Source organism: Mesocricetus auratus, unplaced genomic scaffold (assembly GCF_017639785.1).
Source record: "Mesocricetus auratus isolate SY011 unplaced genomic scaffold, BCM_Maur_2.0 Super-Scaffold_2245, whole genome shotgun sequence".
Taxonomy (NCBI): Eukaryota; Metazoa; Chordata; class Mammalia; order Rodentia; family Cricetidae; genus Mesocricetus; species Mesocricetus auratus.
In genome coordinates, this window is record NW_024429180.1 from 34,640,613 (window position 1) to 34,655,123 (window position 14,511).

Sequence of the window (14,511 nt, forward strand, 5' to 3'; positions counted from 1 at the left end):
CCTCTGTACCCCTTATCCTGCCACTGTCAGTTCCTAGTCATTTCCTCTCTAACTTAACCCTCAGCAACATCCAGCGGACTTGGCTTCCAGTTTACAGCTTCGTCATCTTTAAAATGCTTCTTGTGGCTTTGATGAAACCACGGATTCCTTGTTTCCCCCTATTTTACTGGCTCTGGCTTCTTAAAGCTCTTGGTTGACTGCCTTCTCAACTGTTCTTAATGTTGGAGTCTGGTCTTAGTCAATGTTCTATTGCTGTCAAGAGATGCTGTGTCCATGACAACTCTTTTTAAGTTTTATTTATTTATTTTAACTTTCTTTTTATTTATACTTTATGTCTTTCACATCATGCATCTTGATCCCATTCATTTTCTCATCCCTTAGTAGCTATCTGCCCTCTGTCCTTGAGACCTCTTCTCCAAAATAAAATAAAATTTAAGAGAAAAACAAAGAGAAAAAAATTTCATCATTGAGGCTATAGCCACAGTAAGTCACATAATAAACACTTTTATCCATGTATCTTTACTTGTAAGTGTTCATTGCAGAGTCATTGGTCTGGTTAGAGGCCTCTGGTTTCAGTGTTGATGTGAGGCCCTCGCTGGGACTCCTCTTTGATATCCTCTTGTTTCCCTGTGTCATGAATATCTTGCAACTTTGGGTCTTCAGGACCAGCCCTTTCTGGTGCTCCCACAGATCACAGAGGGGATGGATGTTGGACTGTGTAACGTGAATTCTTCCCAACAGTCTGGTCCCACAGCTGTGTAAGTCCCAAATGAACACACAAGATTTATAGGTCGTTGCCTATGGTTTCTTATTGGCTAGCTCTGACTTAATTATTAACTCATTTCTATCAGTCTAAGTATTTCCATGTGGTCTTGGCTTACCGGGAATGCCAGACCTGCAACTCCTTTGCCTGCTACGTCTCCACAGAGAGTGATTTCCTGTTTGCCACTGCTGATATTCTGATTCCGCCCAGCTATGTCACTTCCTGCCTGTCTGTACAGACCTCCAGACCTCTATGGTTAGCTAGTAGCAGTTTCTGCCCAGCTATGTCACTTCCTGAAACACATGACTCCTCTCTGCCTACACTTTCCAGAATCCTCCTTGTCTCCTAGTCCTACCTATCATCCTGCCTGGCCAATCAGTGTTTAATTCATTAACCAATAAGATAAACATATACAGAAGAACATTCCCCATCAGGGGTGGCCAACTCATGAACCCCATTCTGGACTTGGGTAGCTGCAGGGTTGGTTAGCCCACCAGCTCTGCCTGGCGTTCACCACCAGGGTGAGCTCTCTAGAATTTCCCTAGCTAGTTTAGCCAATGCAGGGATGAGCAAGGGGCAAGGCCAGTTCTCCAGCTTTCACACCTCAGGGTCAGCTCTCCCACACCTATTCCTTCAGGGCCAGCTCTACTGTGTTGCCCAGGTGTCGCCCAGGTGAGGTGAAGGGACCACTCTCCTGAGGGCTGCAACTGGTAAGGGGTAGGGACATCTCTCCTGCTCTTATGATCTCAGGGTCAGTTCTCCCACCTGTCACATGCAGCAAGGGGTGAGGGTGAGGAGGGTATCTCTCCCCTGCCCACACCCCCATATAGCAGATGAGGAGGTGGGGCCAGAATTCCAAGCTCATGTTCTCCTGTAACTAGTCTTTTTTCTGTCCTGCCAGCCAGTTCCTAAATAATGACATTGAGACCTCTTATCAATTTTGAAAGCTCAGCCTATAGCTTAGACTTGTTCTAACTAGCTCTTACAACGTAGACTAACCCATTTATATTAATCCATGTTCTGTCATGTGGCGTTACTTCTCTTCCAACTTGGACTTCCAGCTTCCTCTCAGTGTCTCCTGGCATCTCCAGCATGTCTTGATTCCTTCTCCTACTTCCTCTCTCTTTCTGGAAGTCCTGCTTATACCCTCTGCCTAGCTATTAGCTGTTATGCTGTTTATTATTTTTGTTTTGTTTTAAGGCTTGTTTTATTTTAATGACTGATCCACCTGAGACCACAGGCAGCCCACTATGTACAGACATGAGAGAAGTTTTATTTCCTGGTCTCTTCCTCCTTGGACAGAGTCTTAATGATCTCATCCTTCTTGCTCTGGAGGTGCTGCTCCCAGTGCGTCTGTGCTTTCTTGGTCTTAGCCCTTCAAGCCTCGGCTTGGAAGGCCAGGAGTTTCTTGCAGGCCTTGTCTACCTTCAGCTTGTGGATGTTCTCCATGAGAATCCACTTGTTTTTGAAGACATTCGCTTTGACCTTCAGGTATAGGCTGTGGTACATAGGGTGGTCAATCTTCTTGGACTCATGGTATCTCCTGAGAAGTTGACATGGGATCCACATTCCTTTGCACCCGGGCCACCTCAGGCATTCTCGCATTGGCAGTACCCTTCTGCTTTCCTATGCCCATATGCCTGCCCTTCTGGCGAACCAAAGTGTTTTTCTGGCACCAGGCTGAAAATAGACAGCCATGGGCTTCTGAATGACCAACCCATCTTTGATCAGTTTCTGTATCTGCTGATGGGAGTTGGCATTGGCTATTTCACTGGTCTCATTGGAGTCCAACCAGACCTCCTTTTTATCACAGTGGAGGATGCTAGAGGCAAGTCTCTTCTGTAGCTTGAGAATACTCATGGCTGGGGATACAGCAGTGAAAGGAAAGAGTGTTAAGCTCTTTATTAAACCAATCACAGCAATATATCTTCACACAGTGTATAACTATCCCAAAATTTCTTGGGGACAGTTCACCCGCATCCCTGTCAGTAGGGCCAGCTCTACTGTACTGCCCAAGCCAGGTACAGGGTCCACTTTGCTGAGTGCTGCAGATGGTAAGGAAGAGAGTCTGCTCCTCTCACCCCTCACAGGTGGTGAGGGGAAAGAGGTAAAGGGGGGCATCCTTCCCTTCACCACTGCATGACAGAAAAGTAGTGGGGACAGTTCTCCCATGCTCACAACTTCAGGACTCACTCATTCACACCTCTGCCATCAGAGTCAGATGTATTGTGCTGCCCAGGTGAGGTGCAGGACCTTCTCTTCCCAGTGATGCAGTTGGTGGGGGGCAGGGCCAGCTCTCCCACCTGTATAAGGCATAGCGGGATAGAAGTGGAGGGAGGGCGTCCCTCCCCCATGCATGCCACCATATGACAGATATTCCCATGCTCACATTCTCTGGACAGTTCACCTGTGCACTGGGCTGCCCAGACAAGATGCAGGGCCTGCTTTCTAGAGTTTTTATGACTGATAAAGGGGTCAACTCCCTTGCCAACTGGAGGTGGTCCAGGGCAAGGGGGAAGGCATGTTTCCCTCACGCCCCCCCCACTACACCACCGACAAGAAAGGCAGTACCAGCTATGTTCCTCTCATGCCCTCAGAGCCAGCTCACCCATGCCCCTGGGAACAGGGTCAGCTCTATTGTGCTGCTCAAGTGAGGTATAGGATCCTTTCTTCTGAGTGCTTCAGCCAGTGAGGAACAGGACCCATTCTCCCTAGTGTTATAGCCAATGGGGGGGGGGTTAACCAAACTATGACATTTGGTAGTATCAGGAGCAGCAGACATCAGCATAGACCTTACCTGCATCAGGGCCATTAACCCAGACATGATCCTCAGCAACAGTCCAAGCCCAGATATCTCTCCCCCATACCACACCATTCATTTGTTCACCACAATAGTGCCCTTCTGCCCAGTACTGCAAGATGCCCAGTAAGTCTGTGTTTCTCCTGCATGTAGGTCCCTTTGTCCCACTCAGTCCATCACACTGCTTAAACAAGGCTTTACCCCCTAATCTTTGTCAAGTCTTACCACTCCCTAATGACCAAGCATCCAAATATAGGAGCCTATGTGGAACATTCATATTTATACTTCCACAAGTTTAGGGTTATTTTCTAAATATCCATCTCTTTCTAGCTATACTTTGGCCTTATAGGCACCTACCTGGATCTTAAAATTTAAAAATTATCTATGTGATAGTGATGCCAAAATATATATGTACAAATCTACTCTCTTATATCAAGGATAGATATTAACTTAGGGTAAAGGGTTAGCAAAAGGTTTTCCAAAAAAAGGGACCTAAGAATCAAGGTGTTATAGGCATTTTTATATAGAACAAAATAGACTTCAAACCAAAATAAAGAGAAATGGGGAAGGACACTACATATTCACCAAAGGAAAAAAATCCACCAATATGGCAGTTTAGCTCTTAATATGTATTCCCCAAACACAACAGCACCCAAATTTGTAAAAGAAACACTACTGCAGTTTAAATCACATATTGACTATCATACACTGATAGTGGGGGACTTCAATATCCTGCTCTCCCCAATGGATAGATCGTTCCGACAAAAACTAAACAGAAAAAACAGAAGTTAGCAAACATTATAAAGCAAATGATCCTAATAGATACTTACTGAATACTTCACCCAAATAAAAAAGAATGAACCTTCTCCTCAGCACCTCATGGATCTTTCTCCAAAGTTGACTACTTACTCAAACACAAAGCAAGTCTCGATACATACAAAAACATTTGAATAACTCCCTGCATTCTATCAACCACCTCATATTAAAGCTGGATTTCAACAACAGCAGAAATAAAAGAAAGCACAAACTCATGCAAACTGAACAACTCCTACTAAATAAAAAATATGTCAAGACAAAAAGACTTTCTAGAATTCAATGAAAATGAATATACAGTATACCAAAAAATTATGAGACACAATGGGAACTGATCCAAGAGTTCATGGCACTAAGTACCTACAAAAAGAAAAAAATAGTTGGAGAGCTCTCATACTAGCAAGTAAACAGCACATCTGAAAGCTCTAAAACAAAAAGCAGTAAGCATCTGCAAGAGTAGTAGTTAGCACAAAATAATCAAACTGAGAGCTGAAGTAAAGAAAATAGAAACAAACAGAACAATACAAAGAATCAATGAAATAAAGAGTTGGTTCTTTTAGAAAACCAACAAGTTAGACAAACCATTATACAAATTAACAAAATCAGAAATGAAAGGGGCACATAACAGCAGACACTGAGAAAATCTAGAGAATCACAAAAACATACTTTAAAAAACCTGTATTCCACCAAATTGGAAAAATCTAAAAGAAGTGCTGTAGTAACCTATAGTGTTTCAATACCCTAAATGTTTAAATTTTCTTGAAACATAGCACTTCCCAAAATTAAATCAAGATAAGATAAGCAATTTAAACAGATTTATAGCCCCAGGTAAAGTAGTCATTAAAACTCCTCAGTCCACCATAATCAGGATGATCCAGCTATACTACTCATGAGCATTTGCCCAAAGGACACTTGCTCAAGCATGGCATTGCTGCTCTATTCGTAATAGGCAGAAGCTGTAAACAACCTAGATGTGCTTCAACAGAAGAATGGATAAAGAAAATGTGGTACATTTACATAATGGAGTATTACTTAGCTGTTAAAAAAATGCCATCATGAAAATTTCAGGCAAGTGAAAGGAACTAGAAAAAAAATCATCCTGAGTGGGGTAACCTAGGAAGATAAATATGGTGTGTATTCACTTACATGTGGATATTAGCTGTTAAGCAAATGATAACTAAGCTACAGTCCACAGACCAAGAGAAGTCAGGTATCAAAGAAGGCTCTAGGGAAGACATATAAATTTCCCTGGGAGGGGAGACTAGAATAGATTATGGTGGACTGAGGAACAGGAAAGGGAAGATCAGGTGGGGAGTGAAAGGAGACATAGGATAGAGGAAGAGAAGGTGGCAAGAGACAGCTGAAATTGCAGGGCATTGGGGGATGATATGGAAACCTAGTGCAGCGGGAACTTTCTAAAATACATGAAGGTAATCATAATGAGGCCTCCTAATAATGGCAGTGGGAATGTGTAGTATCAACTGGCTGTCTCTTGTCACCAAGCAAGGCTTCCAGTAGCAGGACTGGGTTACATTCAATTGAGTTGTTGGCCAAGGAAGTCCCATGGAAATTTCCAGGTAACCCAGGCTATTGCTAAGACAAGGAGATGCTCTACACAAACTGCTTTTGGTAAAATTTGCTGCAGGTAAACTGAAACACAGTCCAAAAGACTGATCTAAATTAGCTTGGTGAACAGACATTTTCTTTATTAATGATAAATGTTACACAGAGTGTACTGTTTGGGTAAATGTTTTTACTGCTACCCTAGTTGCATAGCACAGCATTCTGCTGATGTCCAGATTAGGATGTTGTTGTAATAGATTCTTGTTAACCATTGGCTTGCCATGAGGATAATTTCTTTGGTGCTTGTTTTTACTTGTAGTCTCTTTAGAATAATATAATCAAAATCGTATCCATGTATGACATGGAGTGATCAGATATCTTACAACCTATACAAACTAACCTTCACATTCACAGACAGATTGATTCCTAATCTGAAGAATAATTTGATTGCATTAAAGGTCAATCAAATCTAAGCAAATAAACAAAAACAAACCAACAAACACATCCACTCCCATATCTGGCTATTTGACATCCTCATTAGATGTCTTTGGAACCTCATGGCAGGTAACTCATGAATCTTGGGCTCTACTCATTTATCTCTCATCCAAAATTATCTGCTTCCCCACCAACTTTTGCCCCCTGGATTAACAGTAACACCATCAACTAAGAGTCAGTATTATCAAGTATATTAACATTATCACTGATTCCTCTAATTCCACATCATCCGAATCAGCAAATTGTAAACCTGCTTCTGAAATATACAGTTTATTTACCTTTCTCTATGTCTACCATTATCAACTTAGTCCAAGATGTCTCTTCATTTACTTGACTACCACAATTCATTGCCAAGGTGTCATCTCCTTTCCGATCTCTGTACAATTTACTTCCTGTCCCAGGATCAACTTTCTTCTTATCTTTGAGAAGCTTAAAATTTGCCTCCCCAGAGGACTCTTTCGTGGCTAATTGTTGTTTATTAGTCAGCCTGCTCAGGTCTGACTTTTAATTGAGCTTCCCCTTTAACTGTGCTGCCTCATTGTCTCACTCTCTCTAATTCATAGCTTACTACAGTTGGACCATATGCTCCATTACCACTGTGCCCCTAGAAACTAGTGCAGAAAAGGATTAGATAAACATTGTTGGATGACTATTTGAAAAAGCAATCATATTCCCTGGGGTTTTCCTGAATAATTTGAATAGCCTCTCAATCCACAGACTTCCATGAATTTCACATTTTGTAGTGTTTTTTAAGACCAGCTCCATAAGATAATGTTAAGGTCAATGGTAATGTCCTCAGAAGACAGTGCAAAGAACTACAAGATGATTGTCTTTTATTTATTTAATTGAAAGGATTTATAATATATTACCTTTGTCTTTTAAATTGTTACATTTTTTCCTATAGTGTAAATTGGTGTTTTAAACTTGGGGGGCTTTAGTGTGTGCTTACTTGATGTTTGTTTATTTGCTTAATTACTGAGTAGAAGTAGACTTAAACATTAAATAATTTTAGCTAAACTTATATCCTGCTCTTTAATGTTACGCTTAGAAATAAATCCTTTCTCCTGTAATTATGTGAATGTATGTTCTGTGAAATGCACATGTTATATACATTTAATCACTCTGAAACTGGGTTACCTGTGAGGTGGGGAATAAGAATCCAATTATATTCTCCTTCAAGGGATATATTAATTGTCTCAACACCTGTTATTGAAAGTGTATTACTTGACCAGCTATGTAAACTTGAAGGCATATTTACGGTAGAAGGCTGGCTTTGAGTTCAGACTGCTGGCCCTCTTGTTTATATGTTGTCTAATGCTTCTGAGGCTCAGTTTCTTCATCTGTAAAAAGCGACGACATTATCAACCTCTGAGAGCTGTGTCAGGATTTGAAGAAAATAATTTTGAAATACCATCTGTCATTTGGTGGTCTTTGTATTCTTGTTTAGTGCTATTATGAGTCATATTTATTATCTGATAAGGCAAGACTCTCCTTAATCTAGATTCAAAATCAAAATTACTTTTGGTTGGAAGTGTAGTGAAGACTTAGATTACAGTATAGAATCAACACACTTAGGTTGTGTTACCTTTCCATTCAGGACCATAACATCCCTTTCAATTTTCAACTCTTTCTAAAAGGCCTATTAAACATCTTGGCTTTTTAATTTTCCACTCTTAGTAAGTAAAATGCTTTTTGCTGACTGAACCATATCCCCAGCTCCTATTCAATGAGGCCTTTTTCTAAATACTTAGTTGAACTTAACTTTTAAGTTCATAATCTAAAGGTGTTTATCAAAATACACAGTCAATATTTATGATTTCTCTTTTTTTATTGGTCAGAATTGGCTGATGTTTGTCTGTCTAAAGTCTTCAGATTCAATTCTAATTATGTTTTTGAGCATTTTATTTTCTAATTTAAATATTTCTTCAATTATATATTTATTGGTTACTTTTTATTGCCCTCTTTGCATTTATGCTTTTGGGTTTTTCCTTAACTTGGTGGTTGTATATGTTATTTGTTTAAAGTCTAGGGCTGCAGAGATGGTTCAGCATTGAAGAGTTCTTGTAGGTCTTCTGGGTTTGATTTTCAGAGCATACCTGATAGTTCACAACCAGCAATAACTTCAGTTTGAGGTACCCAACACCCTTTATTGACCCCCTCATCTACTAGGCACACATTGTGCCCATGCATATATACGGACAAAAAATTTATATACATAAAGTAAAATAAATAAATCTAAAACCCCTTTTTGACCTAACATTGACTACATATCATAGAACCTTTTTGTCCCCTGATGTGTCATCATTTTTCATTTCTAGATTGTCAGGGTTTTTTATTTCTGGTAACATTAGGTTAGAAATTTAATAATCACACTGAAAGCAACTGAATTGCAATATGATTGGCTAATATACACATGTGTGGATATCAGTAATATCTTCTTAATGGCTCTGGTCTTTACCTTCAATTTGCTCATCCTTTTGGAATTTAGGTTCAGTGCATACTTGCCATCTGTTGCTACCTAGCACAACTCAGTGACTTAATACAGTATGGGTCTATTACTCTTCAGTTGTGGGTATGACTTGGCAGGGGATAGACAGGCCTTTGCTCAGAGGCTCACAGGCTGACTTCAGGTACTAGCTGAGTTATCACCCCTCCCAAGCTTACATGGTTTTTAGCTACGTTGTGGCTATCAGATCCTTACTCTTTCATCCTGTCTAGAAACGATCATTCTTATCTCTGAGAGGTTCCCACAATTCCTTGTCATGTGATTTCCTTCATTGTCAATGTTTGCTTAGTCAGTGGCATCAGGATAAACCAGGGCATCTGAATCCTCATTGAAAAGCTCAACTTGATTAGACAAGTTTTCTTTAATAAATCAGTTTATCAGAAACCTTAAGCTGGACATGGTGCCTAGGACTTAGGAGGCAGAAGCAGAAAGATTTTCTTTTTGAGTTCAAGGCCAGCTTGGTCTACATAGAGAGTTCTAGGCTAGCCAAGACCATACAGTGAGACCCCTACTAGTCGTATATATCCTACTCTAACCACAACAGTGACAAATACTCTGTTCATGATCAAATGGAAGGGGTAGCATAGGGCATGTATCACAAGACATGAGGTCTAGGGATTGTCTTACAATTCAGCATTCTGTGAGGTTCTATGATTTGAAAATGGCTTGTCTCCCTACAATCCATGTGTTGGAAGCTTGTTCTTGAGCTTGAAGATGCTAAGAGGTTCCCTTAAGAGGTGGCAGCTGATGGGGGGTCAGCTATTAGATAAACTGGAGGTGCTGTTTCTAGAAAAAAAACTGAATTCTTAGGTATTTGGCTATTTATGGTATTTGATTCAATCTATTCAGTTTTACAAAGATATGTTAGTAATGTGTTGATATCTTGTATGATTATAGCTATCTCATTCGTTTTTCTTGTAGTAAGCATCTTTGTTGGGTGGTGGCAGCACACATCTTTAATCCTGGCACTCAGGAGGCAGAAGCAGGCAGAGTTCTGTGAATTTGAAGTTAGCCTGATCTACAGATCAAGTTCCAGGACAGTCAAGACTACACAGAGAAACCCTGTCTTGAAACCCTACCCCCCAAAAAAAACAAGAATATTCATGTTTTCTGTTGGTCAATTATTTTAAAATTCTTTTTTTGTCTTTTTTACTTTTAAATTTAAATTAGAAACAAGGTTGCTTCACATGTCAATCCCAGCGCCCTCTCCCTCTCCCTACCCTCCTCCCATGCCCTCCCGCCAACCCCCCACCCCCCCCCTCCCAATCCCCACTCCTTTCCCCAGGTAGGGTGAGGCGCTGCATGGGGGATGTCCATAGTCTGTCATTTCATCCAGGGCAGGGGCTAGGCCCTCCTCCAAGAGTTCAGGCTGAGAGAGCATCTCTCATTGTGATATGGGCAACCAAAGTCTATTTGTATGCCAGATATAAATACTGATCTACTACGCAAGGACCCATAGATTGCCTAGGCCTTCTCACTGACACCACATTCAGGGGGTCTGGATCAGTAACATGTTGGATTCCCAGCCATCAGTCTGTGGTTCAAGAGCTCCCCTTTTTCAGGTCAGCTGTTTCTGTGGGATAAACAAGCCCAGTCTTGGCCTTTATGCTCATCAGTCCTCCCTCTCTGTCACTGGGTTCCTTGAGTTCAGCTCAGTGTTTAGCTGTGGGTGTCTGCCTCTGCTTCCATCAGTCATTGGTTGAAGGTTCTGTTTCCCAGACTCTCTGGTACTGGGATTGTAGGCTGGCACTCCCATGATCCATGTTTAAAATCCATATATAAGTGAGTACATACCATGTTTGTCTTTTTGTGACTGGGTTACCTAACTCAGGATGGTTTCTTCTAGTCCCGTTCTTTTGCCTGCAAATTTCAAGATTCCATTGGTTTTTTCTGCTGAATAGTACTCCATTGTGTAAATGTACCATATTTTCTCTATCCTCTCTTCAGTTGAGGGGCATCTAGGTTGCTTCCAGGAACTGGCTATTATAAATAATGCTGCTATGAATATAGTGGAACAGACATCCTTGTATGAATCTTTTGGGTATATGCCTAAGAGTGGCATTGCTGGGTCTTGTGGTAGACTGATTCCCATTTTCCTGAGGAATCTCCATACTGATTTCCAAAGTGGTTGTATGAGTTGGCACTCCCACCAGCAGTGGAGTGTTCCCCTTTCTCCACATCCTCTCCAACATAAACTGTCATTGGAGTTTTTGATTTTAGCCATTCTGACAGGAATAAGATGGTATCTCAGAGTTGTTTTGATTTGCATTTCCCGGATGGCTAAGGATGTTGAGCACTTTTTTAAGTGTCTCTCGGCCATTTTAGACTCCTCTACTGAGAATTCTCTATTTATTTCTGTAGCCCACTTTTTAATTGGATCTTTTGGTGTTTTGGAGACTTGCTTCTTGAGTTCTTTGTAAATTTTGGAGATCAGCCCTCTGTCAGATGTGGGGTTAGTGAATATCTTTTTCCATTCTGTGGGCTACTGTTTTGTCTTGTTGACTGTGTCCTTTGCCTTACAGAAGCTTCTCAGTTTCAGGAGATCCCATGTATTAATTATTGACCTCAGTGTCTGTGCTACTGATGTTATGTTCTGGAAGCGGTCTCCTGTACCAGTTCGTTCAAGGGTGCCTCCCACTTTCTCTTCAAAGTGTTTCAGTGTGGCTAGATTTGTGTTGAGGTCTTTGATCCATTTGGACTTAAGTTTTGTGCATGATGAAAGACATGGATCTATCTTCATTCTTCTACATGTCAGCATCCAGTTATGCCAGCACCATTTGTTGAAGATGCTTTTTTCCCCATAGTATATTTTTAGCTTCTTTGTCAAAGATCAGATGTTCATACATGCATGGGTTAATGTCAGGGTGTTCAATTCGATTCCACTGGTCTACCTGTCTGTTTTTGTGCTGTTGTCCATTTTTTCCCCTGGGCATGGGACCTTCCCTGAAGTGTAGATGTATCCACTGACACTCTACTGGAAAAAATTGATTTGCAGGTATCAATTGCAAACAGCTTCTTGGTTTGGGATTGTACCCCGTGCCCACCATCTCCTCTAAGAGCTGGGACTCCATCTGCCTTGAACCTGTGCTGCCAATGTGTGCTGCCAATCTCTGTGAATTCATTTGTGCACCACATCTGTTGTATGTGGAAGACACTGCTTGTTTTGTTTTGACATTTTTTTTGTCTTATTGCTTTTTGTGTGTCTGTTTTGATTTTCATTTTTTGTTTTGGGGTTTTTATTTGTTTTTGTTTTCACCTGAGAGGGAGAGAAAGAACATGAAGTTGAGTGGGCAGAGAGATGAGGATGTTCTGGAAGGAGTTATATGAAAAGGATTATGTTTAATTATTTACGTTTTTGTTGTTATTGATGTTTATACTTTTCGATATGAAACATAGAGACAAGTTTCCTAGGTTAAATAAATCCCTAGCCTTTTGATCAAGATCACATTAATTTAAGAAATTAGTGTACCTATCTTAAACCTAACTTAAACACTTGTCTTAGTTACAGATTCTATTGCTGTGAAGAGACACCATGACCATGGCAACTCTTATAAACGAAAGCATTAAATTGGGGTGGTTCTCTTACAATTCAGATGTTCAGTCCATTATCATCATGGTGGAACATGGTGGCATGTGGGCAAACATGACACTGGAGAAGTACCTGAGAGTCATACATCTTGCAGTTAACAGGAAGTAGATTGAGACACTGGGCAGTAACACACTTCCTCCAACAATACCACACCAACTCCACAAGGTTGAACCTCCTATAGTAGTACTACTCCCTTTGGAGGCTATTTTCTTTCAAATCACCACAGCACTAATCACCACAAATGTCTTTCCCTAATTTTAAGTGTTCTATATGAGTTCTTCCTTTGTGTTTAATTCTCTGTGTAGACCTTGCCAGCATGAGAAAGACAGGCTTATCACTTAATTTGTTCCAATCCTTGGAACTGTCCTGTGGTACACAAGTCATTTTTTTTTTTCTGAAATGTTTCACAGAAATTCCTGCAAAGTTGTCTGTGATTGATAAGTTTTTTGAGAAGATCACTGACAATTGTTAGTGCTTAGAAATTGGTACATTTTTACTGTCTATCTTTCTATGGTAATTTATTCATTTTATCCAGATTTTTCCATATTTTTGCATAGAATTGTGTACTTTTAGAATTCTTTGAATGATTTCCTTCTGGGGTTACTCTCACACTGTCATTTACTAATTTATAATTATATTCCCCTTGTTTTTCCCTTATTAAGCCAGCCACTTTTTTCTGCCAAAACTTAAGTTTAAAATTCATCCTTTCTGCTTTTCTATTCTTTAATCCTTCTTTTATTAACCGATACATACTTTTGTTTTTTCCTTCAATCTATTTATTTATTTGTAAGTTGTATAATTTTGTGTTACAGCCCTTTGGGGGGGACATGTCTCAAGGTAGGAACCCTATGGTTATGGAATGTTTTTTATATACGTGCATTAATTATACATAACAAAAACTTTTATACTACCAAATGAAGTGACTTTTGGCTTTCTGGTTTATTTCTGATTTTTCTTGATTGTGATCATATAGTTCTTTGTGATAAAATACATCCACTGAGGATTATTCTGTGATCTAAAATATATCAATTTTCATGCATCCTTCCATAGACATTTTAAAACAATGTATTTTGATTATTCATGATCAATATCCAACATTCATAAAATTTTATTTCTCTGTGTGTATTCATGTACATTTGTATATGTATGAACACTTACATGAGGAGTGCACATGAATGTGTGAACTTTTCCAGCATGGTCTTTATTTATTTATTTATTTATTTATTTATTTATTTTATTTATTTTTTGGTTTTTATGAGACAGGGTTTCTCTGTATTGTTTTGGAGGCTATCGGTCCAGCCCGGCCTCGAACTCACAGAGATCCGCCTGCCTCTGCCTCCTGAGTGCTGGAATTAAAGGCGTGCACCACCATCGCCCGGCCCAGCATGGTCTTTATTGACTGAGCTAGCTCCAAAGACCAAATTCAATCATAGATACCAAAGATTGAATTTATTGCTAGGGAGAAATGTTGGTTAAATGATATGTAATTATAACATGCAGAAGAAATTAGTTTCAAGAGCCTTGTTATGCTGCAGGGTAGCTATAGTTTTTGATACTGTGCTAATTTTGCTTTTGTTACTGTTTTATTTGTCAAAACGAGAGTCATCTGTGAAGAGGGAATCCCAGCTGAACATGAGATTGTCTGAAGGCAAGTCTATTTGAGCATTTTCTTGACTAATGATTTATGTGGAGGATCCAGCCCACTGTGAGCAGTGCTTCTCCTGGGTATTTAGTCCCAGGAGGTATAAGACTAATAGCAGGACATGAGCCTGAAATCAAGCCAATGACAGCATTTCTTTGTAATCTCAGCTTCAGTTCTCACCCCCAGCTTCCTGTCCTGAATTCCTGCCCTGCTTTTCTTTCATGCGGGACTGTGTGGTCTGTAAGCTAAGTAAACCTTTGCTCCCCAAGTTGCCTTTGGCCAGTTTCATCACAATAGAAAACAAATAAGACAGATATTATATTCCAGAAACATGCAAATG

The 14,511-nt window shown here is 40.1% G+C and overlaps 1 pseudogene; it reads right to left on the minus strand.

The window, feature by feature from the left end:
• Window positions 1-1,963: 1,963 nt before the first annotated feature.
• LOC101822567 lies at window positions 1,964-2,623 on the minus strand (annotated as a pseudogene).
• Between the last annotated feature and the right edge of the window lie 11,888 nt (window positions 2,624-14,511).